We start from the raw sequence: 7,330 nt of genomic DNA, 5'->3' as shown, positions 1-7,330 counted from the left end.
AAACATCTGATATACGATGATGTATCCCTCGTATGCTCGATACTGTACTCCTAGTATGTTCGACAATGTACTCTTGTAATTGTTTCCGTGTTTCCTGTTTTCTTTTGAATTTAACACTCCTATGTATCGTACCGCTACGTGCGCATACATACAAACAAAAGTGTTCTACTAACTGGTGGGGATAGTTTATATCATAATCCTCTTTGGTACCACTACAATCGCCTACCATATACAAGTTATGAATATTTAAGATGAACAAGGCAGTCGACTGGGTAACTCTGCCTCAAATCCTCAACCAATTAAGGAATGGGGACCTAAACGGAGTCACTCACTCTAAGTCTGCAACATCTTAGTTGTGCACAACCCTGATGTATATGGTAAGCCATAATAGCTTCTCTAAGGGATCTTTTAGTTCTCTTGAATACTGTGACCTATTTCAACATGTGAGTTGTTATAGTTACTTTTAAGTGTTATCCCCAAATTTTAATCTTATATGAATATAAATTAGTTTTTAAAAGTAATTACTATTTCGAAAAAAAAACGTACCGCTACTCGTCGACGACTCCGGGGTATATTCTCCTGCGGTAATCATCAGAATGCGTCCATCCTCGCCTGAGTTCCTTATTATCGGACAGTCCCTCTGAAAATGCCTAGTCTCACCACAGCCATAGCAGGCTTGGTTTTCTTCAACTCCGAGGACTTGGGAGATCGGTTGAGCCGGTGACCTGCAGAAACGGACTGTGTGTCCCTTTCTGTGGCAGTTCAGACACTGCATTTCCCGGCATACTCCGGTGTGGTGAAAGTTGCACTTTCCACACTTCGAAAGGTTTCCAACGTATCGACTGGTAGGTGCTGGAGCAGTAGGCGTCGTAGCGGCGTACATCGTACTCGCTCGTTGCTCTTGCGGGGTGTCTTGTGTTGTTCGCTTCTTCTTCCTCTTGTTCCCCGACTTCTGATTATAGTCCTCTTCCCTCGGTGGCTCGGGAATAGGGACTTTTACACCATGGCGGACTCCATGGTCGATGAGTCGCTGAGCCAGGCGTTTAGCACTATCGAACGTGGCTGGGTTAGAAGACAACACATTTCCTTGGGTCGGAGCAGTCAGACCCCAAATGTATCTTTCTATCTTCTTGCTCTCCGAGGTAATCATCCCGGGGCATAGAGCTGCTAGTTCGCTGAACCGGTCAGTGTAGGTCACTATGTCTGAGCCGACCATAGTGATCCCATAGCTCTTGTTCCAGGTTTTGAATTTCGCCTAACAGGCAATATTCCTCCCGCATTAACTCTTTTAGGTATTCCCAACCTATTAAGTTAGCCACTGATAGGGTCAGTGACTTAACATGGCTGTTCCACCATGTTAGGGCCTTGCCAGAGAAGGTGCAGGCAGCAAACTTCACTTTGCTTCCTTCTGGGCATAAACAGATTTCGAAGATCGACTCTGTTTTCTCGAACCATTGCATGAGGGCAATGACTCCTTCCGTCCCTTTAAACGACAATGGCTGGCAATTGGTGAAATCCTTGTAGGAGAACTCTCTCGGGCGCACGAGGACCCCACCTCGAGTAGAATCAGTAGGCGTTCCACCTCCGCTGGTACTGATGGAGTGATATTGAGCCATGGCTGTTGCCACAGCCGCAGCTACTGCAGCATTTATAGCTGCCATATCGATTTGCGAAGGAGGCAGTATTAGAGTTATCGGAGTAGTGCGTCTGTTAGATCTGCGAGGAGGCATCTTTGCTAAAAGGATACAAAGATGAGACAGAATAAGTCTAAAGCAATGGATACAAGCCGAAAGCTGAAAAGACAAGGTTATCCTAGTTCTGGATGTATCGGGTCCTGACTTCCACAGGGTTCTAGAAACAATCCATAAAAGAGTCTATACCTAATAAACTCTATGAATTTGAAATAACTATCCTCGAATGAATATCTGTTTCCTGAATAACTGTTACCAGCTGCATGTAAGAAAATAATCTTAACAAATAATGTGAGCAGCGTTTCCACTCGCTCGTTAAATTAACCAGACTATTATTTCTTAGTGTGACGTGTAAGACGTTTTGGTTATTTCGGTTGATCCCTCTTTGAAAACTTCTCATGAACTTGTTCTTGTTCTTCCTGGACTCTTCTGTTGTCTACTATGAGGAAGTGGTTACATCTATCTGGGTTTGTTGTGCGAGAATGAAAGTGACTAAAGAATCTATGACCTTTAAGTTAACTTTATGGGGTGATCCTTACGGAGTCCTCCTATAATTGTACAAGGTACACAAGTTTGTATACATTTGAATATCAAATAGACCTTCGAATAAGTGATCCTACCCCTACACTATACCCTTAAGAGGAATGGATAGCGAAGCATAGACCACAGATTCTAAGTCTATAAGATCTTGATTATATATAAAACTTTAGGAATATACCTTGCAAGATTATAGACCTATCCGCAAGGGTCTTTTAAGTTCTCACTTAAGTTATTTATCTGGACTAAAATACTCGTATAGTATTCTAACTCGAAATGTACTTGTTCTGGTGTTCTGGTAAGTTTTATCACTGTTGCAACACCACATCATTCCCAAACACATGTCGGTCACATCTCGAATGAATATAGTTGATCAGGCTATATTGATCCTAGGTATGATTACATAACTGTTCAGGTTGACGACAGTGCCCAACCTTTAAATACTTTTAGTTCTGTTCTCCTCGTGACACTAGTTCTATTATGTACATGTATAAGTAAGTAGGTATATTTTTATAACCTATAGTTATATTCTAAAAATATATCATTATCCAGAGCACTTAAGCCCCATTGTATTTATAGTTGTATATCTTTTATCGGTTGATATACTTAGTTCACTATAAACAATGCTCTGATACCAATCTGTCACACCCCAAAACCGGAACGGCGGAATCGTTTAGGGGTGGAGGACGTCATGTTTAGTATCACGAGATATGTATATGGTAAGCAAGTAATGAAAAACCATTTCATTTAGAAAGAAAGTGTTTACAATGCGTGTGTTCACAAAACATAGAATTCATAAACAAATAACAAAACAAGACTTAAAGCTATAATACTTCATCTTCTGAATCCCCAGCACGAGTACCTGTCTAATGTTCTCCTGAGAATACAAGTTATTTGAAAGAGATGATCAACAATTAAGCTGGTGAGTTCATAAGAGTTTAGTGATGTAAGTAAGTTGTAAGGTGTTGTTGAAAATGTAGTTGTAAAATATTGTAAGTTGTAAGTTCTGTTTTGAAAAGTTCACCTGTTCCTCTAGAAAATCGTATATTTCCTACTTTGATGGAAGTTTAAGTAAAATGACACTACAACCCATTCTATGGGTAGTAAGTGGGTACAAGTTATATAAGACTTAGAGTAAACAAACAATCGATTGTGCGCATCTGCGATAAGCTCATCACCAAACAAGGAACATAAATTAAGGCGGATAGCACACATTCCATTGGTTGTTAGATCATCGTCATATATAACCCTGGTGTAATCACTTGTTACTCATGGAGTTAATTGTAATGTTTCCTTTATATCTAATGAAGAAGTTCTTTGAGAAAACCCTTATTTCTTATAATGAAATAGTGACCACAGTAACTACTTTTATAATAGCTTATTTTATACTGCTATATATAATCTAATATCGGATAGAATGTTAATTAAGCGAATCTGCCCTTAGCCCACAACCAAACAAGGAACAGGAAGTAAGGCGGAAAGCACACATCCAACTACCTACTGGGTATTAGTTTTATATATAAATATGATGTATAAACTAAGGTATTATAGAGTTACTAACCTAAGGTCTTTTAATTTGAACTAGTTTAATAAAATGGATTAAACCCTTTACTGGGAAGTTTCTAGTTTTGTATACCAAAAGTACTGATTTTGGAAAGTGTGTTTTGTACTAGAAAACCTGTGTTTTGACTCTGTGTCCTATAACCTGACCCATACCTGGTACCCTTATGATGACTTAATGTATACTAAGCATACATATATATAGAATCGGGTAGAAAACAGATTGGGTGAATTCGTTCCAAGCCCACAACCAAACAAGGAACAGGAAATGAAGCGGAGAGCACACATCCTATTAACTGTCGGACCCTATTGGTATATATATATATCATGTGATGTATACATTAAGGAATCATAAGACTAGCATCATGGTCCTTTCTTTTAATTGTATCCTTCTACCAAGGCATCTTCTGTTGTGTGCTAGACTCGACTGTTCCGTTTGTAGTTTGTAAGAATGTATATTTTCCCTAGTTTATAACTATCTTGACTCGAAAATAGTTTGAGTTGGACTTTCAAGTGGTAATGTCACTTTATGAAAGAAATAGGAAATGTAAGTACACAGTTGTCGTTTATAATGACATGCGGATGTACTAATAACCTAAAAACATATTTGTTTTATTACGGTTATAATGTGAAGGCTAGAACCCTTACTATACGCTCTCCCTGTCAGGAGATTAGGGGAACTAAACACGACCTCTTCAAATTCTTGCAAGCCGTGTAATTCACATTAAAGTATATGATCATGTATACCCAATATAACTATCACCTTTTGTTTAAAACAATGAGTTAGTGATTCATTGGTATATTTAGATCCTGTAAGTGTTCTCATGCTATAGCAACCTAACTTGTTTGTTTTATACTGTATATTGCACGTTCTCTCTTTATGGTATTGTTTGATTCTCTTCACTATCTGTTCTGTATGGTATTGTTTCTTTGTGTGCTTCATTGTACTAGAAGTAATGAATAGCATTCTCCTAAACTATACCTATTATAGCTTACTACTGTTTTACTTGGACTGTTACTTGAAAGACTCGTTTATCTACTAAGTTATGTTGGTACTTTAAAAACAACGTTTTGTATAACCAGAAAGTAACATAACTTTAAAAGAGTTTTTGAAATGTTTTGACGACTTATAAATGACATAAGTAACATTTTGAAAGAATTTTATAAGAAACATTTACATAATTCTCATTGTGTTCAACTTGTATCCCCCCCCCCTTAAAACAGTAAAACAGTTAAAAGATTCATTACGGCGTATGAACTCACCTGATGTGGGTGATTCAAACGGTTATGTGTGTAAGGATGAGAAGTTCCACGAATGAAGTCCCGAGACACAATAGGTCCTAAATGACATATAAGGACACATATTGACATGAATATAGTGTTTATAAACAACTATATGGGAGGAAACACCTTCCGGGACTAGGAAACACCTTGATTCAAGTGTTATAAGTACTAAGGATTGCACCTAAGGGTTGTAGGGCCTTGCATTTGAGTTTAAAGTCCAAGGGTAAACTCTTTTGGAGTTTACGGTTTTGGGACCAACTCTCATGGAGTTTACAGTTTTGGGACCAACTCTCATGGAGTTTACGGTCGTAAACCCATGAGTTTACGGCCGTAAACCCATGGTACTTCTACCATTTTGTGTTTTGAAGTTTCATAAGCCATAAAGAAGCATCCTACTTCAAGTCTAAGCCTTAGGAAGTGATTGTGGCACCATTTCACCCATTTGTGGAGTTTACGGCCCACAGACCATTTCTTCATGAGTTTACAGTCGTAAACCCATGAGTTTACGGCCGTAAACTCTAATGGTCCTTGATGTTTTTGGTGTTTAAGGTCCTAAGCACTTCAAGGCTGGGATCTAGACTAGTATCCAAGGCTTGGTAAGGGACTAGGGCACCGATTGGCCCTTGCATTAGGGTTTACGGTCCAAGAACATGTTTGGACCATAAACACCTTTGATCTTGTGTTTCTTTGTGTTTTCAAGTCTCTAAGCATGGATACTAACTAGATATGAAGTATAGGGAAGTGTACTTACGATCTAGAAGCTTGAAATGGTTGATATTGGCCAAGAACACTAGTGTGTGTTCTTGGTGTTCTTGGTGAAACTTGAAGATCTATGAAAACATGATTTTCATGGATGAATCATGAGGATGAAGCTAGTTAAGAAGGATTAACAACAAACTAGAGAAAGAACACTTACTATTTTTGAAGATCAAGTATGAATATTGGGATGATACTTTAGAGAAAACTCATGTGTTCTTGAGGGGAAAGTGAAAGAATGAAGAAAAGTGAAGGAAATGGACTCATATGGAGGAGTTTACGGCCTACATGAGTTTACGGCCATAAACTCCATGTTTACGGTCGTAAACTCCACAAGATGGAGTTTAGGGCTTGATTCTTGTACTGTGGCCTTTAGCAGATAAAATCCAACACTTATTCCTTAAGTGTACTAGGCTAAAACTCCTTAGAAAGACCTTTAACAAAGCTAGAACTCATTACCAATGAGTTTGACTCTCCGTTGAGTTGATTGATTGGGTCTTAAAAGCAAAAAATTTTTCGGGTTGTCACATGACATCAGTGAATCTGCCATTGTTGGAACGTGAAACTTTTCCATCGCCCATTGAGTAACAAGAGTCCAAAACCTAGCACAAGAAATTTCAGAGTACCTTGAAGAAGAGCTTATACTCTGAACCAACTGAGACCATAAGATTGATCCAAAATCCATGTTAACGCCATGGTACAGACCGAAAAGAAGGGTCATGAACGCCCTGCACGCTCCATCAGAACCTGCAACCCTCTCCGATAAACCCTTGGAGAGGAAGGTAAATAGACCGTTCCACTGAGGAGGAAGACATGATTTCTTGAACTTTGTGACAGTGGTGAGAATCTCAGTGTACCCCATATCATAGAACATGGTGAAGAGTTGAGTAGTGGTAATGGAATCAGGGTTAATCATGGAGTCGTCGACAGCAAGCCATAGCAATAAACAAAACCTAGCTTTTGAAATCGACGTCTTTTGATTTTCGATCTCAAAGAAAATACGCTCCTTAGATTTATCGTAGACAGCAGTTGAGTAGACTTGAGATAGGAGGGACATGGGAACACATTCAACCTGCGTGAGAGCAATCACCAGCCGGGAATACTTGACACATTCGACCACATGAAGCATGTACGAATCATAGACGAATGGATTCAGTTCGATGATAAGATTCTGATTGGGTTTGATGGTCAGAAGAGATGACTAAGCAGTTTGTTCATAAACAGAGGAAGATTCAGCCATTGTTATAGGTGTGAAGAAGAAGATGAACAGTAGAAATTTGCCGGTGTTTTCTTGAGAGAGTTGAGATTTGGTAAAGTAGCCCAAGAGGTGTGAGAAAAATTTATATTCCGTCGCCAGGAGAGAGAAAGAATCCACAGTAATGATTCGACGATCTTCTGAATCGACGCATGAAAAAGCGTGATTTGACAGCTGGGTTTCCCTAGGAAGACGTCATCAGGCGTGATATTAGGAACCGTTTCAAATTCACGCGCCTTTCCATCCT

Source organism: Lactuca virosa, chromosome 5 (assembly GCF_052849685.1).
Source record: "Lactuca virosa cultivar CGN04683 chromosome 5, Lactuca_virosa_CGN04683_v6, whole genome shotgun sequence".
Taxonomy (NCBI): Eukaryota; Viridiplantae; Streptophyta; class Magnoliopsida; order Asterales; family Asteraceae; genus Lactuca; species Lactuca virosa.
The sequence above is the reverse complement of the archived record's forward strand: the minus strand, read 5'-3'. Positions refer to the sequence as shown.